Consider the following 23,376-nt stretch of genomic DNA (forward strand, 5'->3'; position numbering starts at 1 on the left):
CCTAATACAGCCCGGTGCAGACTTCCCTAATACAGCCTGGTGCAGACTGCCCTAATACAGCCTGGTGTATACTGCCCTAATACAGCCTGGTGGGGGGGGGTGGTCGAAGGAACAGCCAGGGGCAGAGTGTGGAGCTGAGTGGGCAGAAAGAAAGAAGGGAAGAAGAGAAGAAGTGTCCTCAAGGGTGAAGCAGAATTGGTGTGGGTCCAGTCTGTGTTAGCCGGAGTGGGAGCCAGGTGAAGTGGAGTAGCCGGGCACATCCCCCACTAGAGGAGACGACAAGGAAAGATTTCCCCGGACAGGAATTGTGACCGTGCGCTGCAAAATCCGTGCATTGAGCTGTCTGTGAAACTCTGTGCAATAAAGATGTCGTCTGGTTTATCTGATCCCTGCCTGAAGAGTCTTCCTGCGGCTGACAGTATGCTCTTTTCCACCACACTCTGCCCCACAGAACAATCCCCTGTCCCAATAGTGACGGCGGAGCCGGGGGTAAGCCTGATAGAAAAAGGGGCCACGACTACAATCCCCGAGGCACCCCTAGCACCCCGTTACACAAGTAGAGGCTGAGAATGTCTCCAGCTCCTTCACATTGTTTTCCACACAATCCCCTGTGAAAATGCAGAGTTGGCACCTGAGGATCACGGGCATCTTTCTTCCACCTCACACCCTTCTAAATTAGGCAAAACGTCTGAGCCCCAAGTCATGCAGCCGTCACTTCTGCTCTTTGATGGCTCCTCTGGGTTGGGTAACATGGGACATCCACCACGACCTGCTCATGAAGTAGAAGAGACCGAGTGCACTGATGCCCAACCACTTGTTGTGTTGGTGGATGACTGTGGGAAGGCGAGTGCACAGGGTCAGCGGACCACCAGAGCACATCTCACAGGATGAGGGGACACAGGTCTCTGCTGCTGCTTTCTGCAGTGTGCAGCCCGGCAAAGAGCGGAGGGGGAGGAGTGGGTGGAAGCTGATAATAGGGGGGAGTGGGTGGAAGCTGATAATAGGGGGGAGTGGGTGGAAGCTGATAATAGGGGGGGATGGGAGGAGAAGGGGGAGGAGGAGATCCTAGAAGCCACATGGAGTCCATGCCTTGTGAGTGGCGTGTGGAGTTGATAGGAAGAGGAGGTGCTCATACTGATCCAGCAGCACAAGCAAAGAGGAAGCAAGCCCCGTGTACAGCCCATAGCCGGTATGTCGGCTGCTACTGCCCACCGTGCCGAGGAAATGAGCGCACCAAAGCCAACTCAAAAGATCTCTCCGGCATGGCATTTTTTCCAGGAGTGTGCTGACGACAAGACACGGGTGGTCTGCACGCTGTGCAGTAAGGTCTACAAGCGAGGCTTAACTGTTAAGACCCTGAGCACCACCTGCATGTCGAGGCATCTGAATGCAGAGCACAAGCTGCAATGGAGTACACACCTGAAAAACCTGGAAACATCTGAGGCTCCTCCTGCTCCTTCTAATGGTACGTTCTCAGATTCTTCCTCCTGCTCACAATCACCAGGACCACCTGGCTCCACGCAAGAAGAGGACGTGACCGCACCACCACCAGCAGCGTCACCGAACATCTCCACATCGTCCCATGGAAGTCCTCAGCTCTCCATCCCCCAAACCCTGAAGAGAAAGAGAAAGTACCCCCCTACCCACCCACAAGCCATGGTCCTGAATGACAGCATCGCACGATTCCTGGCCTTTGAAATGCTGCCATTCCAGCTGGTGGAGACTGACAGTTTTAAAGAACTGATGGCAGTAACTGTCCCTTGGTATGTTGTTCCCAGCCGCTACTATTTTTCCAGGCGGGCCATCCCTGCCCTGCACACACAGATTGCGGACAACATCAGGAGTGCACTGCGCAACGCCATCAGTGACAAGGTGCACATAACTGCGGATACGTGGACTGGTAAGCACCGGCGGGGACGTTATATCTCCCTAACTGCTCACTGGGTAAATGTAGTGGAGGCTGGGCCAGAGGTGGAAGGCGTTCTAGCACATGTCTTACCACCACCGAGGATTGCTGGTCGTTCCTCTGTGCATGTTCCCTCCTCCTTCAACTCTGCTTCCTCCACCATCTCCTCATCCGGTCAGAGTAAGACCTGCACCACCAACTTCAGCACAGCCAGGGGGAAACGACAGCGGGCTGTTCTGAAATTCATCTGTTTGGGGGAAAAATCCCACACCGCGCAGGACCTGTGGACAGGGATCAAACAACAGACAGATGAGTGGCTGTTGCCGGTGAACCTCAAGCCCGGCCTAGTGATGTGCGATAACGGGCGAAATCTCGTAGCAGCCCTGGGCCTAGGCAGTTTGACGCACATCCCTTGCCTGGGGCATGTGCTGAATCTGGTGGTGCAGAGCTTTCTTACAAATTACCCACATATGTCAGAGCTGCTGCAGAAAGTGCGGGCCGTCTGTGCACACTTTCAGCATTGTAACCCTGCTGCTCGCCTATCTGTGCTGCAGCGTCACTTCGGCCTTCCCGCTCACCGCCTCATTTGTGACGTACCAACAAGGTGGAAGTCCACCTTGCATATGTTGGAGAGACTGTGTGAGCAGCAGCAGGCGATAGTGGAGTTTCAGCTGCAGCACCACAACTTCACCACCAACGAGTGGGCCTCCATGCGGGACCTGTGTGCCGTGTTGCGCTGCTTTGAATACTCCACCAACATGGCCAGCGCTGATGATGCCATCGTCAGCCTTATTATCCCGCTTGTATGCCTGCTTAAAAAAACGCTCCAGGCAATGATGGATGAGGAGGTGGCACAGGAGGAAGAGGAACAGGAGGAAGAGGGACCATTCACACCATTATCAGGCCAATCATCCACACATGGCTCGGAGGGTGGTTTCCGGTACCAGCAGCGGTCAGGTACACAACTGTCCAGCCAGGGGACAGTTTGGGAAGATGAGGAAGAGGAGGAGAACGAGGAACTGTGTTCACAGCAGAATGGCACTCAAAGCGGCTCAGGGGCATCACTGGAGCGTGGCTGGGGTGATACAGAGGACACAGACAATATACCTCCCACCGAGGACAGCTTGTCATTGCCTCTGGGCAGCCGGGCACACATGAGCCAATACATGCTGGTGTGCCTGTGCAACGACCGGCGAATTACCAGGATTGTGACCAGTGCTGATTACTGGTTGGCCACCCTGCTGGATCCCCGCTACAAGGACAATGTGCCATCCTTACTTTCATCAGTGGAGCAGGATCGGAAAATTCGAGAGTTCAAGCTCACTCTGGTAGAGTCACTACTGACGGCGTTCCCACCTGACAGCGGGGACTCAGGGAAAGAACAAGGCAGAGGAGGAGAAGGCAGTGGCCCAAACAGCTGGAGCACCGGTCCCACTTCTGAAGGGAGGTTTAGCATGGCTAAAATGTGGAAAACCTTCCTCAGCACACCACAAGATTCAGAACCTCCATCTAATTCGATCCGGATTAGCAGGAAGCAGCGTTTCAACAACATGGTGGAAGACTATGTGTCCTCAAGTGTCCAAGTACTGAGCGATGGATCTGCTCCATTTAACTTCTGGGTCTCGAAATTGGACACATGGCCCGAGCTTGCCCTTTACGCTCTGGAGGTGCTGGCCTGCCCTGCCGCAGGTGTACTGTCGGAACGTGTGTTTAGTACGGTAGGAGATGTGATCACAGACAGGCCTAGTCACCTGCCCACAGCTAACATGGACAAGCTAGCATTCATTAAATTGAACCAGGCGTGGATCACACAGGACTTGTCTTGACCTTTGCCTGAATAGAGAACTATACCAGCCATTGTTAGGCTATGTGCCCACGTTGTGTATTTGCGTGCAGTTACGCTGCGTATTCCACTGCAACGTAACTGCATGCGTCCTGTGTCCCCAGCACAATCTATGAAGATTGGGCATTAGCCACGCGCACGTTGCGTTTTAGAACGCAGCGATTTGCCTTGCTGCCAAAACACTGCATTCTAAAAAGCAACATGTCACTTCTTTTGTGCGTTTCGGTTGCAATGTCTGTCTCTCTGTCTGTCGGTCGGTCGGTCTCCGTCTCCCCCCTCTCTCATACTCACCGATCACTGACCGAACACCGGCGCGGCACTGCATGGCTATCACACTTCAGCGGCTTCTCCAGCTTTTGAAAATGCTGGCCGCTCATTATTCAATCTCGTATTCCCTGCTTCCCCCGCCCACCGGCGCCTATGATTGGTTGCAGTCAGACGCGCCCCCATGCTGAGTGACAGCTGTCTCACTGCAACCAATCACAGCCGCCGGTGAGCGGGTCTACGTAGTGCAGTAAAATAAATAATTTAAAAAAAAATGGCGTGCGGTCCCCCCCCATTTTGATATCAGCCAAGATAAAGCCACACGCTGAAGGCTGGTATTCTCAGGATGGGGAGCGCCACGTTATGGGGAGCCCCCCAGCCTAAAAATATCAGCCAGCAGCCGCCCGGACTTGCCGCATCGATTAGATGCGACAGTCCCGGGACTCTACCCAGCTCATCCAGAACTGCTCTGGTGCGGTGGCAATTTGGGTAATAAGGAGTTATTGGCAATCCATAGCTGCCACTAAGTCCTATGTTAATCATTGCAGGCGTCTATGAGACACCCCCAATGATTAACCTGTAAGTGAAAGTAAATAAACATATAGACCCAAAAAAATCCTTTATTTGATATAAAAGACAAAAAACACCCTCTTTCACCACTTTATTAAAATCCCTCCAGGTCCGGAGTAGTCCTCACGAGGTCCCAAGACGCATCCAGCTCTGCTACATGAAGCTGACAGGAGCAGCCAAAGAACACCGCCGCTCCTGTGAGCTCCACGCAGCAACTGAAGTGAGTCGCACTGTCAGCGGAGACGTCACTCAGGTTACCCGCGACCACAGGTCTCGGGTGGAGGTCTCGAGCTAGCTGGGTAACCTGAGTGACGGCATTGGTGATCACGCGGCTCACTTCAGTCACTCAGGAGATTTGCAGTCACCAGTGAGTCCTTCACCTGTGATTGCAAATCAAGCCGCGGCACACGCACAGAGATGCGCGATCACAATGAAGTCGGGTGAAGTTCATTCTGATCGTGCGGCTGTCTCTCGCAGCCAGCCATGCTCTTTTTGACAGTCCGGTCCCACTCGTCTCTGCTGCAAGTCTATGGGGATTAATAAAACGAAAAACTTATGACACATAATGCAAAGTGACAGTGGCCCTGCAATACCATGAGAGCAAAGGCTCACTGTTTACTCCATTGAATTGAGGAACCAGAGGAGAAAGGAGTAGTTTTCAAAAAAGGTTAAAACAGCTTTATTTATCATACTATTAAAATCAATGACAAAACAGTATACAAATATCTGACATGCAATAAAAGCTGCAAACATGAAATGACATGTGAGGAGAGGTGAAAAAAGCCTGTGCCAGTGCTGGCAATATACCGAGTGAAATGCACCCAAAATTACCTCCTGACAATGGGGTCAGCCCGAGGGCGGATAATAAATCCCAGCAGGAAAAAGGGGGAACAGACCGGGGGTCTGTGGTTACCGGCTCCCAAAAATGACCTCCTAAAAATCAGATCAGCCCAGTGGCGTTAATCATCCATGATTAAGCAAATAGTATAGCGACAGCGAAACGTACGTCGGATGCCTTAGGGGGTTTCCCTTGCCTACCGCCTGCCTGTTCCAGTGCCACCCCTGACTGGTAATTATAGACCCTATGGTTTCTCTCCCTCCCTCCTGCTGGGACTCATTGTTCGCCACTGGGCTGATCTGATTTTTAGGAGGTCATTTTTGGGAGCCGGTAACCACAGACCCCCGGTCTGTTCCCCCTTTTTCCTGCTGGGATTTATTGTCCGCCCTCGGGCTGACCCCATTGTCAGGAGGTAATTTTGGGTGCATTTCACTCGGTATATTGCCAGCACTGGCACAGGCTTTTTTCACCTCTCCTCACATGTCATTTCATGTTTGCAGCTTTTATTGCATGTCAGATATTTGTATACTGTTTTGTCATTGATTTTAATAGTATGATAAATAAAGCTGTTTTAACCTTTTTTGAAAACTACTCCTTTCTCCTCTGGTTCCTCAAGTCTATGGGGATGCAGCAGAGCCGAGTAGGACCGCACTGTCAGAAATGTGCGTTCTGGATGCTTTTCCCATAGCAGAGCAAGCATCCAAAACGCATGAATTCTGTAGTTACAATGCGTCTCAGAACGCAGCTTTTCGGCTACACATGCAGTGACTTACACGCTGTGGAATAGAACGCAACGTTTGCATACAGCCTTATACTCTATTTGCCATTCCCGGTGTTTTGGGAGCTCCCCAATTACATTTTGTATAAAAAGCAAAACCAGTCTTGGCTCCCTCCTTCTCTACCTCTTCCACCTGCACCGCCTTGTCCGACTCCCCCTCCTCTTCCATTTAGATCTCTGCCTCAAGGTTCAAGTTTTTTCTTTATTTCATTTATTATTGGTTATTTTTAGTCATTTTCCTAAGCACAAACACAAAAAACAATAGAGTTGGCTACCTCCTTAAAAATCCTTAACCTACACCACCATGTTCACCTCCACCTCCCCCTCCACTTGGACCTTCACCTCCTGGTTCCAGACTTTTTTTGTTTTTTTTTATTCTGATTTTTTTAAAGGATGATGTTTGTGATCTGTGGGAAACTCTTCCAATGTTGTCTGGATGAACTCTGAAAATTGACTCTGTAGGGGCATTTTTAGGAATGTTGCTCTGTGGGGGAACTCTTCCAAGGCTCTCGGCAGACCATCAGCTACTCTATACCCGCGGCAGCTGTAGGGTATGTAACTGGAGCTGAAAATTTGGCTCTGTTGGGGAACTGTGAAAATAGGCTTTGTGGGGAGGGGCACTCTTAAAATGTTTTATCTGTGTGGGAACTATGAAATCAGCCTCTGTGGGGGCACTCTTATAATTTTGGCTCTGTGGAGGAACTCTTAAAATGTAACAAATGACAACAAACAAGTGTGGTTCCGCACCACCGTGTTACGCTGCGGTGGATCAGAGAGGGGAGGGAATTCCACGAGGACTCAGTGTAGCGGTGCTCACCAAAAGGAACAAGTCCAGAGAGAATCCACGAGAGAGCTGAACAGTGGCATACGCTGTCACATAAAAGTCCTTGCTTTTTTTGTAGGTGCATAAAAAATGAGTGGGGCCGGATGTTGGCGCTCAGAAGGATGATGGCCGTTTAGCGCAACTGCACTTCTACGGGTCCTTGCAATACCTATGCAAGGACCCGTAGAAGCGCAGTTGCACGAAACGGCCGTCGTCCTTCTGTGCGCACTTATCCGGCCCCACTCATTTTTTTTTATGCACCTACGATAAAGCAAGGACTTTTATGTGACAGCGTGTGCCACTCTCCTCTCGTGGATACTAATACACTTTCTATTGTCTTTCTATTTAACCATGATTGCAATGGTATCAAACATCTTTGTCATTTCCCAATCCACATTTGTTTACAGAGCCATTGTCCCCATTTTGCTTCCTTTTACAGCCCCCGAAGCCTTTACGCTGACCATTTTACATCTCTTTTACAGCACAGAGGTTTCGGTCCCCATTGACTTCTATGGGGGTTTGGGATCAAGTTTGGGTTAAGTTCAAGCACCAAACTTTTAAATAAAGTCCTGTCGAACCCAAACATCTACGGGTCCAGTCATCACTACTCTTACTATAAAGAGTCCTCACCTTCTGACAATTCTTTTTCTGCAAAGACACCAAGAAGGTAAAGGGAAGGTGTAAAAAAAAATTAAAAATTCAATAACTGAAAAACTGTGAAGTAGTGTTTTAATGTTATGTTTAAAAATTGTTTTGTTTTTTTTTGATTGAGTAAAATATACTTTTTTTTTAAAACAAAAGTTTCATATTTTCCACTCTTAAACACTAGGGGGAGCAGCTGCTGAAATCCTACTGTAGAGCTAGCTCACATTACAGCTGCAGTAAAAGTGGGTACAATCTGCCCTTCTGTGTGTGATGTCACCTCCCCCTCCCAATCTGGCTGTTTCCAAAAGGATAAGAGAGAATGAAGTTTAGGATTACAGTGCGGAGCCATTTTGTTGGTGACTGCAAAGTGATCCTAATATGTCTAAACTATCACAGAGGACTGCTGGCATAGTGCGTCACTGTATACTATGCCCCTATGTATACTGTGCTCCGCTCTATACCATGCCCCATGCTATATACTGCGCTCCGCTGAATACCGCGCTCAGCTGTATACCATGCTTCTTGCGGTTTATTCAGGATATCTTCTGCGGGGAACTCGTTGTTGTATGCAACTAGTTGTCACCTGAGACATGATATAAATACTATATTCACGGGTGAATGTATACGTGCCAGGAGATGTTGTACGGATACAGCATGTTATGATAATGAATGTAAAATCATTAATAACAGATTCAGATCTAGAGGATACAGCCCTACTGTGATTGAGAGAGCAAAACAGAAAGTGACCCAGCACAATAGAACACCGACCCAACGGACAAAGAGGCACATAACACTCCTGATAAAGGAAATACGGAGGTAGTATTCTCAACTACTGTATTTTTCGTTTTATAAGGCACCCCGGATTATAAGACGCATCCCAAATTTAGAGCTAAAAAAGGTAAAAAAAAAAAAGTAAAAATCTGGGGTTCGTTTTATAATCCGGTGGTGTCTAACCGTAGGGGGGCAGCAGCAGTGGTGGAGCGGGGGTCACAGGAAGCATCAGTGGTGGTGGAGCAGGTTGATGTTGCGGGCGGTGCAGAGCTGTACTGGGGTGATCGGCGCTGCTGTGTGCTGAGGTGGTGGGCACTGCTGTGTGGTGGGCACTGCTGTGTGCTGGTGCTCATTGCGAGCACTGGCCATTCTGATATCGGCGGTGCGAGCTTCAAAGAAATAGCGGCCAGAGTTGACGCTTGCGCACAGGAGGGCTGTAGCTGAGAGCTCCATCTGCGCAAGCACCGACTCTGGTGCCATTATTTGAAGAACTTACCACTGACATCTTGAGCAGCAGCGCCGGCCACCGCACAGAGCCTTGCCGGGCAGCGTCCGGCGGCTGCCCAGAGCTGTCGGACAGAGCTGCGCCAGCCATTGCACAGAGCCTCGCCGGGCAACTCCGGCCGCCGCACAGAGCAGCACAGCATTGCCCCACTCTTCCCCCCCCCCCCCCCTCCCGGTAAGCTATATTTGGATTTTAAGATGCACCCATCATTTTTCTCCCAAATGCTGTCATGTGACCGGAGCATGTGACCCGGAAGTTACAACACTGCCACTGTACTGTATACACTGTACTGGCATGCGCCGGAACCGGCGAAAAGCAGGATATGTGAAACCGGCCTAAGATTAGGAGGTATTATTTCCCCAAGCGACCACACAAACAGATCTGAACGGAAAAAGAAAAATTTCAATATTTGGCTGCCCACGAAGGGGTCATTTAAGTGTGGAAAAAATCATGCGGATTATGCAAATATATGAATAATACAGACATTACCAAGTGATGTGTTTCAGGTAAAGAGTATAATATAAGATCCATGATGAATTGTGGTACAGACGACTTAGTATATGCTATGTCATGTAATTTATGTCAGACAATATATTGGATGCACTACACGCACGCTAATAAGGCAGAGGGTTTCAGAACATACGGTATATATGATGCCTGTAATCCAAACACTAGGAGCCTTTCTGGAGCCTCACACCATTTTCTGAACAGGCACCAAGGAAATTATGATAGTCTAAGGGTTCATGCCCAAGAGAGGGGGGGGGGCCTATTTCTGGTTTAATTCCTTTTCTACCCCCAATCCAGTATGTGAAAGACTAGGAGTGGATAAGGACGTGTAGTCTAAATTGCGTCCCTCTTCTTAATTTTTCATTGGATTTTTTAACTCCCAGATGGATTGATGTATTTTAGTACTGAGTAAAATAAAGGATTTTTATTTTTAATACAACTGGGACGTGATAGCTGGACATCTTCCTTTTTCATACCGCGCTCCTCAGTATACCGCGCTCTCCTGTATTCCGTGCTCCGCTGTATACCGCGCTCCTCAGTATACTGTGCTCTGCTGTATACCGCGCTCCTCAGTATACTGTGCTCCGCTGTATACCGCACTCCTCAGTATACTGTGCTCCGCTGTATACCGCTCTCCTCAGTATACTGTGCTCCGCTGTATACCGCGCTCCTCAGTATACTGTGCTCCGCTGTATACCGCGCTCCTCAGTATACTGTGCTCCGCTGTATACCGCGCTCCTCAGTATACTGTGCTCTGCTGTATACCGTGCTCTGCTGTATACCGTGCTCCGCTGTATACCGCGCTCCTCAGTATACTGTGCTCTGCTGTATACCGCGCTCCTCAGTATACTGTGCTCCGCTGTATACCGCGCTCCTCAGTATACCGCGCTCTCCTGTATTCCGTGCTCCGCTGTATACCGCGCTCCTCAGTATACTGTGCTCTGCTGTATACCGCGCTCCTCAGTATACTGTGCTCCGCTGTATACCGCACTCCTCAGTATACTGTGCTCCGCTGTATACCGCTCTCCTCAGTATACTGTGCTCCGCTGTATACCGCGCTCCTCAGTATACTGTGCTCCGCTGTATACCGCGCTCCTCAGTATACTGTGCTCCGCTGTATACCGCGCTCCTCAGTATACTGTGCTCTGCTGTATACCGTGCTCCGCTGTATACCGCGCTCCTCAGTATACTGTGCTCTGCTGTATACCGCGCTCCTCAGTATACTGTGCTCTGCTGTATACCGCGCTCCTCAGTATACTGTGCTCCGCTGTATACCGCGCTCCTCAGTATACCGCGCTCTCCTGTATTCCGTGCTCCGCTGTATACCGCGCTCCTCAGTATACTGTGCTCTGCTGTATACCGCGCTCCTCAGTATACTGTGCTCCGCTGTATACCGCACTCCTCAGTATACTGTGCTCCGCTGTATACCGCTCTCCTCAGTATACTGTGCTCCGCTGTATACCGCGCTCCTCAGTATACTGTGCTCCGCTGTATACCGCGCTCCTCAGTATACTGTGCTCCGCTGTATACCGCGCTCCTCAGTATACTGTGCTCTGCTGTATACCGTGCTCCGCTGTATACCGCGCTCCTCAGTATACTGTGCTCTGCTGTATACCGCGCTCCTCAGTATACTGTGCTCCGCTGTATACCGCACTCCTCAGTATACTGTGCTCCGCTGTATACCGCACTCCTCAGTATACTGTGCTCCGCTGTATACCGCGCTCCTCAGTATACTGTGCTCCGCTGTATACCGCGCTCCTCAGTATACTGTGCTCCGCTGTATACCGCTCTCCTCAGTATACTGTGCTCCGCTGTATACCGCGCTCCTCAGTATACTGTGCTCCGCTGTATACCGCGCTCCTCAGTATACTGTGCTCCGCTGTATACCGTGCTCCTCAGTATACTGTGCTCCGCTGTATACCGCTCTCCTCAGTATACTGTGCTCCGCTGTATACCGCACTCCTCAGTATACTTTGCTCTGCTGTATACTGTGCTCCGCTGTATACCGCGCTCCTCAGTATACTTTGCTCTGCTGTATACCGTGCTCCGCTGTATAGCTCACTCCTCAGTATACCATGCTCTGCTGTATTTTGTGCTCCGCTGTATACCGCGCTCCTCAGTATACTGTGCTCTGCTGTATACCGTGCTCCGCTGTATTCCTCACTCCTCAGTATACCATGCTCTGCTGTATTCCGTGCTCCGCTGTATACTGCGCTCCTCAGTATACTGTGCTCTGCTGTATACCGTGCTCTGCTGTATACCTCACTCCTCAGTATACCATATGCTCCGCTGTATACCGCGCTCCTCAAGAGAGTAGTGGCGAGGAGAACGGCAGGGGGGAGAGCGGCAGCTGGGGGGAGAGCAGTGGTGCTGGCGTTGTGGACTCCACAAAGATGGCGACAATCACCTTCCTCTGCTGTGATCTGGACAGCCCAGGGGGCGTGTCCATTTCACAGCAGAATCTGTTTCTGTGTTAGGCTATGTGCGCACTTACCGGATTTTGCTGCAGATTTTTTGCGGTTTTGCTGCATGCTTCGCTGCAGAAAATGTTCATAACATCTCTGCAGTGAATCACCAGCAAAACCTATGGGCAAAAAAAATTCTGTGCGCACTAGGCGGAATTTGACAGCTGCATGTTTTGCTGCGGGAATCCCGCAGCAAAAACAATTGCATGTCACTTCTTTTCCGCACGTCGCTGCGGGATTTCACTCCATTGACTCCAATGTAATCGTGAAATCCCGCAGGGAATAACGCAGGCAGCAAATTCTGTGCGGTTCACTGCGTTTTCCTGCGTTATTCCCTGCGGTATTTCGCGGTTTACCTCCGGTAATGTACATCGCCTGTCTGCGGTTTGCAGGGAAGTGATGTCATTACAGGAAGAGGAAGCCGTGCAGAGTAAACACAAACACATCACACACACACAGACATCACAGACACATAGAACACACATAGACACAGACACATAGAACACACATAGAAAGAAAACGGAAATATAGGAAAAAAAACACGTGAGCTCCGCTGCATATTTACCTTCCAGCCGAGGTAAGCACACAGCAGCGGCCCGGTATTCTCAGGCTGGGGAGGGAGAGGGGCAGGGATAATGTCCCTCGCCTCACTCCCCCTCCCGCAGCCGAGAATATCAGCCGCAGCTGCCCCGGCACTGTCGCATGCATTATGTGGCAGCACCGGCGTGTCCCCGGCACTTCCTGCCGCCATGTAGCAGTGGCAGCAGGGTAATACAAGGGGTTAATGGTGGTGGATCACCGCCATTAACTCCAGGCATGATCATGGCAGCGTCTATGTGACAGCTGACATGATCAACCCGTAAGTAAAGTGAATAAAACACAGACACCGAAAAATCCTTTATTTTAAATAAAAGAAACAAGCCTCGTTCACCATTTTATTAACCCCTCCCGCACCAAACCTCCGGCGTAATCCACAGCTCCGGCGCTGCTTACATCCAGCCGCGACTGTCACAGACACAGCGCTGAGTGAAAGCAGCAGACAGCAGAGGTAATTACCGGTCATTTCCCACGGCCGGTAATGTGAACTCACTGCCGACCGTGGGAAATGCAGCGATCTGTCCTCTATCTATCCCTCTCTCTCTGTCTGTCTATCTATCTATCCCTCTATCTATTCTTCTGTCTATCTATCTACTATCTCAGAATTAAATGACTTTTTTTTTTTTCTTTTCAATGTGCTTTATTGCATTGAATGCAATAAAGCACATCCTAACCCGCACGCGGCAAAACCGCGGCAATACTGCGAACAATACCGCGGTGAAACCGCAGCAAACCGGGTGCGGTTTGCCGCGGTTTTTTACCGCGGATGCGGTAATCTTTGAGAGCATGCGGAATTTTCTCAAGAAAATTCCATTTCCCAGTGCACACATAGCCTTAAAGGGAAACTGTCAGCAGAAATTTCGCAATTAAACTAAAAGATTCCCCCTCTGCAGCTCCTGGGCTGCATTCTATAAAGGTTCCTCTTGCTACTGGCCCCCCTTTCAGACCTAAATAAACACTTTATAAAACCTTACCTTTTGGTATGCTAATGAAGTTTTATGGCCACGAGGGCAGATTGTTTTTTGTCCGTTATTCGCCCTCCACGGGCACGAGATTATGGGCGGGTACTTGGATGACGCTGCTGATGACATTCACAGCGCCGCCCATAATCTCGTGCCTGTGCAATAACCTCACCAGCGATTACGCTTTGCACAGGCTCAGTCCCGCGATAGTGCCACTGGGCATGCGCGAGACTGCGGGAGAACTGCGTTACATGAGGGCGGCGTCCTCATGTATGTAAATGAGCAATGGGGGACGGCGAGCAGCGGCAGGATGGCGAATAACGGACGAAAAACAGCCCGCCCTCGTGGCCATAAAACCACATTAGCATACCAAAAGGTAAGATTTTATAAAGTGTTTAATTAGGTCTGAAAGGGGGGCCAGTAGCAAGAGGAACCTTTCTAGAATGCAGCCCAGGAGCTGCAGAGGGGGAATCTTTTAGTTTAATTGTGAAATTTCTGCTGACAGGTTCCCTTTAAGTATAGGGTCGAAGCCCGACAACGGTCTTCTATGCACAGGGAGCTGCCGTATTTGAGGTGAGTAAATGTCGTTACACACAGCAAATCCAAGATGGCAGCCCCCAGTGTTTCAGTAAAACTAGAATTAAATAAAAACTAAATAAACAATGAATTTAATTTTGAAGTAAAAATACTTGATTCCATAATCACTATTATTAATACAAAAATAAAAAAACGCGACACCTTCCCTTTTAACATTCAGGTGGATGTTGTGGACGAGCTCATCCTCGGACATTGTCATATGGCCAAGTGAAAGAGCCAGACACAGGGCCTTGTTCATCTGGAATTTAATGGTGGACTTTACTTCATCAAATTTTGCCACCATGTTTTCATTGTGTGTTAGAAAGGAAGGAAATTCTCCAGTCTTGTTCAAACCAGGTCCCAAAATATGAGGAATCTGCGTGATCCGTGCTTCAGAGGCTTCTTAAGGCCTTCTATGTCCATGTGTATATATGAGTCCTGGCCGCTGTGTAGAAAGTAAAAAACACTTTATAATACTTACCTAAACGGTTGATGCGGTGCAGATGGGCATCTCCGTTCTCCGGTACCACCACCGCCTCTTTCGGCCATCTTTGTCCTCCGTCTTCTGAAGCCTGGGTGCAGGACGCATCCTACGTCATTCAAAATAGCCAACACTAGGGTCCTTTGATCTGACCTGAGCAGGGCAGATCAAAGTATTGTAGTGCGCATGCGGGGGACCTCAATGCCGGGTATTGTGGATGACGTCGGACGCGTCATCCACACTAGTTTCAGAAGAAAGAGGACAAAGATGGCGGAACGGAGATTCCCATTCAACCAGGGCTGTGGAGTCGGAGTCGTGGAGTCGGAGTCGGAGCTCATTTTGGTGGAGTCGGAGTCGGAGTCGGTATAAAATGCACCGACTCCGACTCCTAAAATATATAATAAATTGGGGACAGGAGTGCAATGCAGAATGTGCTGAATATTTTACTAAATAATAACATTTAGTATAATGCTTATATTTAAGTGAAAAATTTATTGTAGTACAATGTGAACATCAGACATTTAATTGTTTTTATGATACAATAATCAAGATATTTGGATAGAACATAAAATATTTATTGGAATACAACTTTAGAACACAAAAAACTAATAAATTGTAAATATGTAAAATATATATATATATATACAGTGTATATACACACACAAGATATATATGTAATCTACTGTATATTACATAGTGTATTACATATTTACAATTTATTACAGTTTTTTGTGTTCTAAAGTTGTATTCCAATAAATATATTTTATGTTCTATCCAAATATCTTGATTATTGTATCATAAAAATTATTAAATGTCTGATGTTCACATACACATGTTCATGTATTACAATAAATTTTTCACCTAACTATAAGCAATATATGTAGGAGTCGGAGTCGGAGTCGGAGTCGGAGTCGGAGTCGGAGTCGGAGTCGGAGTCGGAGTCGGAGTCGGAGTCGGAGTCGGAGTCGGTGCAAGAGAATTTGAGGAGTCGGAGTCGGAGTCGAAGGTTTGGCTTACCGACTCCACAGCCCTGCATTCAACCCATCTGCTCTGCACTGACCGTTTAGATGAGTATTATAAAGTGTTTTTTACATTCTACACAGCTGCCTCGGCTCTTATATAGATCATGTTAGAATACTGTATATAAGATCCCACTGGTGGTGGCCGCAGCTTATAGGTCCCAAATCTAGTGACAGGTTCCCTTTAAGGAATGTGCTCCTCAAAACATCTGAGGTCATGACAACCCCACCAGACCTCAACCAGAAGACAATAAAATATTACACTCCTTATCTAAGAACTACTTCAATATTTACTCTCACAAGTGTTTCTCCTCTTCCTATCCTCATCTGCACTTGTGTTATACAGCCCAGTGCAAACTGCCCTAATACAGCCTGGTCCATACTGCCCTAATACAGCCTGGTGTAGACTGCCCTAATACAGCCTGGTGTATACTGCCCTAATACAGCCTGGTGTATACTGCCCTAATACAGCCTGGTGTAGACTGCCCTAATACAGCCTGGTGTATACTGCCTTAATACAGCCTGGTGCAAACTGCCCTAATACAGCCTGGTGTATACTGCCCTAATACAGCCTGGTGTATACTGCCTTAATACAGCCTGGTGCAAACTGCCCTAATACAGCCTGGTGCAAACTGCCCTAATACAGCCTGGTGCAAACTGCCCTAATACAGCCTGGTGCAAACTGCCCTAATACAGCCTGGTGCAAACTGCCCTAATACAGCCTGGTGTATACTGCCCTAATACAGCCTGGTGTAGACTGCCCTAATACAGCCTGGTGTAGACTGCCCTAATACAGCCTGGTGTATACTGCCCTAATACAGCCTGGTGTAGACTGCCCTAATACAGCCTGGTGTAGACTGCCCTAATACAGCCTGGTGTAGACTGCCCTAATACAGCCTGGTGTAGACTGCCCTAATACAGCCTTGTGTATACTGCCCTAATACAGCCGGGTGCAGACTGCCCTAATACAGCCCGGTGTAGACTGCCCTAATACAGCCCGGTGTAGACTGCCCTAATACAGCCCGGTGTAGACTGCCCTAATACAGCCCGGTGTAGACTGCCCTAATACAGCCCGGTGTAGACTGCCCTAATACAGACTGGTGTAGACTGCCCTAATACAGCCTGGTGTATACTGCCCTAATACAGCCCGGTGCAGACTACCCTAATACAGCCCGGTGTAGACTACCCTAATACAGCCCGGTGTAGACTGCCCTAATACAGCCCGGTGTAGACTGCCCTAATACAGCCCGGTGTAGACTGCCCTAATACAGCCCGGTGTAGACTGCCCTAATACAGCCTGGTGTAGACTGCCCTAATACAGCCTGGTGCAGACTGCCCTAATACAGCCTGGTGTATACTGTCCTAATACAGCCCGGTGCAGACTGCTCTAATACAGCCTGGTGTGTACTGCCCTAATACAGCCCGGTGTATACTGCCCTAATACAGCCTGGTGTATACTGCCGTAATACAGCCTGGTGTAGACTGCCCTAATACAGCCTGGTGTAGACTGCCCTAATACAGCCTGGTGTATACTGCCCTAATACAGCCTGGTGTATACTGCCCTAATACAGCCTGGTGTATACTGCCCTAATACAGCCTGGTGTAGACTGCCCTAATACAGCCTGGTGTAGACTGCCCTAATACAGCCTGGTGTATACTGCCTTAATACAGCCTGGTGCAAACTGCCCTAATACAGCCTGGTGTATACTGCCCTAATACAGCCTGGTGTATACTGCCTTAATACAGCCTGGTGCAAACTGCCCTAATACAGCCTGGTGCAAACTGCCCTAATACAGCCTGGTGTATACTGCCCTAATACAGCCTGGTGTAGACTGCCCTAATACAGCCTGGTGTATACTGCCCTAATACAGCCTGGTGTAGACTGCCCTAATACAGCCTGGTGTAGACTGCCCTAATACAGCCTGGTGTAGACTGCCCTAATACAGCCTTGTGTATACTGCCCTAATACAGCCGGGTGCAGACTGCCCTAATACAGCCCGGTGTAGACTGCCCTAATACAGCCTGGTGTATACTGCCCTAATACAGCCCGGTGCAGACTACCCTAATACAGCCCGGTGTAGACTACCCTAATACAGCCCGGTGTAGACTGCCCTAATACAGCCCGGTGTAGACTGCCCTAATACAGCCCGGTGTAGACTGCCCTAATACAGCCCGGTGTAGACTGCCCTAATACAGCCCGGTGTAGACTGCCCTAATACAGCCCGGTGTAGACTGCCCTAATACAGCCCGGTGTAGACTGCCCTAATACAGCCCGGTGTAGACTGCCCTAATACAGCCCGGTGTAGACTGCCCTAATACAGCCTGGTGTATACTGCCCTAATACAGCCTGGTGTATACTGCCCTAATACAGCCTGGTGTATACTGCCCTAATACAGCCCGGTGCAGACTGCCCTAATACAGCCCGGTGCAGACTGCCCTAATACAGCCCGGTGCAGACTGCCCTAATACAGCCCGGTGCAGACTGTCCTAATACAGCCCGGTGCAGACTGCCCTAATACAGCCTGGTGCAGACTGCCCTAATACAGCCTGGTGCAGACTGCCCTAATACAGCCTGGTGCAGACTGCCCTAATACAGCCTGGTGCAGACTGCCCTAATACAGCCTGGTGCAGACTGCCCTAATACAGCCTGGTGCAGACTGCCCTAATACAGCCTGGTGCAGACTGCCCTAATACAGCCTGGTGCAGACTGTCCTAATACAGCCCGGTGCAGACTGTCCTAATACAGCCTGGTGTATACTGCCCTAATACAGCCCGGTGCAGACTGCCCTAATACAGCCCGGTGCAGACTGTCCTAATACAGCCCGGTGCAGACTGCTCTAATACAGCCTGGTGTATACTGCCCTAATACAGCCTGGTGTAGACTGCCCTAATACAGCCCGGTGAATACTGCCCTAATACAGCCTGGTGCAGACTGCCCTAATACAGCCTGGTGCAGACTGCCCTAATACAGCCCGGTGCATACTGCCCTAATACAGCCTGGTGTAGACTGCCCTAATACAGCCTGGTGTATACTGCCCTAATACAGCCTGGTGTATACTGCCCTAATACAGCCCGGTGTATACTGCCCTAATACAATATTAAGACCACAAACCAGCAGTGTAATATACATTCTTATACTCTCATAATTTCTGATATTACTTATATAATAATTCAATTAGACACTGGGACTATATCAGAGCAGGGCATAAATCGTATCATATATAGTGAGAAGAAAGAGGAACAAACGATCAAAGCCCAATAAAGTCAATTTTATACAAAAAGTGATTTTTTATTTTGCAAGTGTTATTACAAGTATTACAGTGGGCACAAATTATGCATCATATATATCATAAAACTTGAATTTACACAGCGGAACTGTGAAGTTGTGACCAACAATAGCATATCCTATTACAGTATATATCCACCAATCATATTTACAGTATCTATGTTGATGTAATAGAGAATATGATACTCAAAGATATCCAGCATATTATCTATATATATATATATACCAATAATTTTTATAAAAATAATTTTTACAAATAACCAGCCGGGGTCACTATATACCAAAAATACCTGATACTGATATCAAAAATAGAGACCTCTATGTCATATGCTGGATATTGAACTTTTATTCAGTGATACCATACTAAATATCAAAGTTGGTGGATAATCCCATATTATGTGGCATGTCTGCATGCTAGAATACTCCTAAAAGAGATTGTGCCAAACAGGCAGCAGGGATCGCTATATCATGATTTAATTTAAGAGTCAATACATGGCAAGAGGGGAGACCTTAATATCATGTGCTAGATATCAAGCCAGATATTCAAAGCATGCAAGCCTCCAATCCGCATACCATACTGGATGTCCAGCTGACGAACAGACTCATGTATTATGGTGATACCATTGGTTCTATTAATAATCAATATATAACCAGACTGGCAAACAATCCCGTATATTATGGCATATTGTAATCACCCAAGTCAATGGTCACCAAAATACATAGAGTGTATTTATCACTGCATGCCATATTCCACAGGATAGTTCTAACAAGTAAACGGCAGGGGTCACCATACCATAGGTTTTACTAGTGGAAAGAACAGACCCATATCACCTATACTGGCTGTCCGAGTTGTAAAATCTCAAATCGACCTCACCGCGTTCAGGCCAAGGTTACCTAAACTACCGCTATTGCAGCATGTCACAGACATCAAGCCATAATGGACACTAAAACACATAGATTATAATTACCGCTGTATAGAGGACTCCCGACACGTGTTTCGGCTTCTCAACCTTCGTCAGGGGGCGTGAGACTGCCCTAATACAGCCTGGTGTATACTGCCCTAATACAGCCCGGTGTATACTGTCCTAATACAGCCCGGTGCAGACTGCCCTAATACAGCCCGGTGCAGACTGCCCTAATACAGCCCGGTGCAGACTGCCCTAATACAGCCTGGTGCAGACTGCCCTAATACAGCCTGGTGTATACTGCCCTAATACAGCCTGGTGTATACTGTCCTAATACAGCCCGGTGCAGACTGCTCTAATACAGCCCGGTGCAGACTGCTCTAATACAGCCCGGTGCAGACTGCTCTAATACAGCCCGGTGCAGACTGCTCTAATACAGCCCGGTGCAGACTGCTCTAATACAGCCCGGTGCAGACTGCTCTAATACAGCCCGGTGCAGACTGCTCTAATACAGCCCGGTGCAGACTGCTCTAATACAGCCCGGTGTAGACTGCCCTAATACAGCCCGGTGTAGACTGCCCTAATACAGCCCGGTGCAGACTGCCCTAATACAGCCCGGTGCAGACTGCCCTAATACAGCCCGGTGTAGACTGCCCTAATACAGCCCGGTGTAGACTGCCCTAATACAGCCCGGTGTAGACTGCCCTAATACAGCCCGTTGTAGACTGCCCTAATACAGCCCGGTGTATACTGCTCTAATACAGCCTCTTCTCTACTGGGAATTTTTTTATGGGGAAAGACATGAGAGCATCAAATAGGGGACATGGCCGTGGCGATGCTGGTTGTGGCTGGAGAGGACGTGGTCTGTGCCTTCTACATCCTCAAATTAAACATCTTCTGGTAGTCGCAGGTGAGTGAAGGCTCTGGGTCATTTCGTAGTCCCGAGAACCTCTGGGCAATGGTGAGGCCAGAACAAGTAGAGGCTGAGAATGTCTCCAGCTCCTTCGCATTGTTTTCCACATGATCCCCTGGTGAAAATGCAGAGTTGGCACCTGAGGATCACGGGCATCTTTCTTCCACCTCACACCCTTCTAAATTAGGCAAAACGTCTGAGCCCCAAGTCATGCAGCCGTCACTTCTGCTCTTTGATGGCTCCTCTGGGTTGGGTAACATGGGACATCCACCACGACCTGCTCCAGAAGTAGAAGAGATCGAGCGCACTGATGTCCAACCACTTGTTGTGTTGGTGGATGAGTCTGTGGGAAGGCTAGTGCACAGGGTCAGCGGACCACCAGAGCACATCTCACAGGATGAGGGGACACAGGTCTCTGCTGCTTTCTGCAGTGTGCAGCCTTGCGGAGGGGGGAGTGGGTGGAAGCTGATAATAGGGGGGATGGGAGGAGTGGGTGGAACATGATAATACGGGGGATGGGAGGATGAGATCCTAGAAGCCACATGGAGTCCATGCCTTGTGAGTGGCGTGTGGAGTTGATAGGAAGAGGAGGTGCTCATACTGACCCAGCAGCACAAGCAGAGAGGAAGCAAGCCCCGTGTACAGCCCATAGCCAGTATGTCGGCTGCTACTGCCCACCGTGCCGAGGAAATGAGCGCACCAAAGCCAACTCAAAAGATCTCCCCGGCATGGCATTTCTATCACGAGTGTGCTGACGACAAGACACTGGTGGTCTGCACGCTGTGCAGTCAGATCCTGAAGCGAGGCTTAACTGTTAAGACCCTGAGCACCACCTGCATGTCGAGACATCTGAATGCAAAGCACAAGCTGCAATGGAGTACACACCTGAAAAACCTGGAAACATCTGAGGCTCCTCCTGCTCCTTCTAATGGTACGTTCTCAGATTCTTCCTCCTGCTCACAATTACCAGGACCACCTGGCTCCACGCAAGAAGAGGACGTGACCACACCACCACCAGCAGCGTCACCGAACATCTCCACACAGTCCCATGGAAGTCCTCAGCTCTCCATCCTCCAAACCCTGAAGAAAAAGAGGAAGTACCCCCCTACCCACCCAAAAGCCATGGTCCTGAATGACCGCATTGCACGATTCCTGGTCTTTGAAATGCTGCCATTCCAGCTGGTGGAGACTGACAGTTTTAAAAAACTGATGGCACTAGCTGTCCCACACTATGTTGTTCCCAGCCGCCACTACTTTTCCAGGCGGGCTATGCCTGCCCTGCACACACAGGTTGCGGAAAACATCAGGAGTGCACTGCACCACGCCATCAGTGGCAAGGTCCACATAACTGCGGATACATGGACCAGTAAGCACCGGCAGGGACATTATATCTCCCTAACTGCTCACTGGGTAAATGTAGTGGAGGCTGGGCCAGAGGTGGAAGGCGTTCTAGCACATGTCTTACCACCACCGAGGATTGCTGGACGTTCCTCTGTCCATGTTCCCTCTTCCTCCAACTCCGCTTCCTCCACCACCTCCTCATCTGGTCAGAGTAAGACCTGCACCACCAACTTCAGCACAGCCAGGGGGAAACGACAGCGGGCTGTTTTGAAATTCATCTGTTTGGGGGAAATATCCCAGACCGTGCAGGACCTGTGGACAGGGATCAAACAACAGACAGATGAGTGGCTGTTGCCGGTGAACCTCAAGCCCGGCCTAATGATGTGCGATAATGGGAGAAATCTCATAGCAGCCCTGGAGTTAGGCAATATGACGCACATCCCTTGCCTGGGGCATGTGCTGAATTTAGTGGTGCAGAGCTTTCTTACAAATTACCCACATATGTCAGAGCTGCTGCAGAAAGTACGAGCCTTCTGTGCACACTTCCAGAGTTCTGACCCTGACGCTGCTTGCCTGTCTGCACTGCAGCGTCACTTCGGCCTTCCAGCTCACCGCCTCATTTGCGATGTACCAACAAGGTGGAACTCCACCTTGCACATGTTGGAGAGACTGTGCGAGCAGCAGCAGGCGATAGTGGAGTTTCAGCTGCAGCACACATGGGTGAGTCGCTCTTCAGAACAGAACCACTTCACTATGAATGAATGGGCTTCCATGCGGGACCTGTGTGCCGTGTTGCGCTGCTTTGAATACTCCAGCAACATGGCCAGCGCTGATGATGCCAGCATCAGCGTTACTATCCCGCTTGTATGCCTGCTTAAAAAAACGCTCCAGGCAATGATCGATGAGGTGGTGGCACAGGAGGAAGAGGAACAGGAACCACCATTATCAGGCCAGTCATCCACACATGGCTCGGAGGGTGGGTTTTTGTACCAGGAGTGGCCGCCAGGTACACAAGTGTCCAGCCAGGGAACAGTTTTCAAGGATGAAGAAGAGGAGGAAGAGGAATCATGTTCACAGCAGGATGAAAGTCAAAGCAGCTCAAAGGCATCACTGGAGCATGGCTGGGGGGATACAGAGGACCCAGACAATATACCTCCCACCGAGGACAGCTTCTTGTTGCCTCTGGGCAGCCTGGCACACATGAGCCAATATATGCTGGTGTGTCTGCACAACGACCTGCGAGTTGCCAGGATTGTGAGCAGTGCTGATTACTGGTTGGCCACCCTGCTGGATCCCCGCTACAAAGACAATGTGCCATCCTTACTTCCATCAGTAGAGCGGGATCGGAAAATGCGAGAGTTCAAGCTCACTCTGGTAGAGT

At 49.3% G+C, this 23,376-nt stretch overlaps 1 pseudogene; it reads right to left on the reverse strand.

The window, feature by feature from the left end:
• Positions 1-7,547: 7,547 nt before the first annotated feature.
• LOC142251728 (large ribosomal subunit protein uL1-like) overlaps positions 7,548-23,376 on the reverse strand; it is a 44,904-nt pseudogene continuing 29,075 nt past the window's right edge.

The sequence above is a fragment of the Anomaloglossus baeobatrachus genome, chromosome 9 (genome assembly GCF_048569485.1).
Source record: "Anomaloglossus baeobatrachus isolate aAnoBae1 chromosome 9, aAnoBae1.hap1, whole genome shotgun sequence".
Classification (NCBI taxonomy): domain Eukaryota; kingdom Metazoa; phylum Chordata; class Amphibia; order Anura; family Aromobatidae; genus Anomaloglossus; species Anomaloglossus baeobatrachus.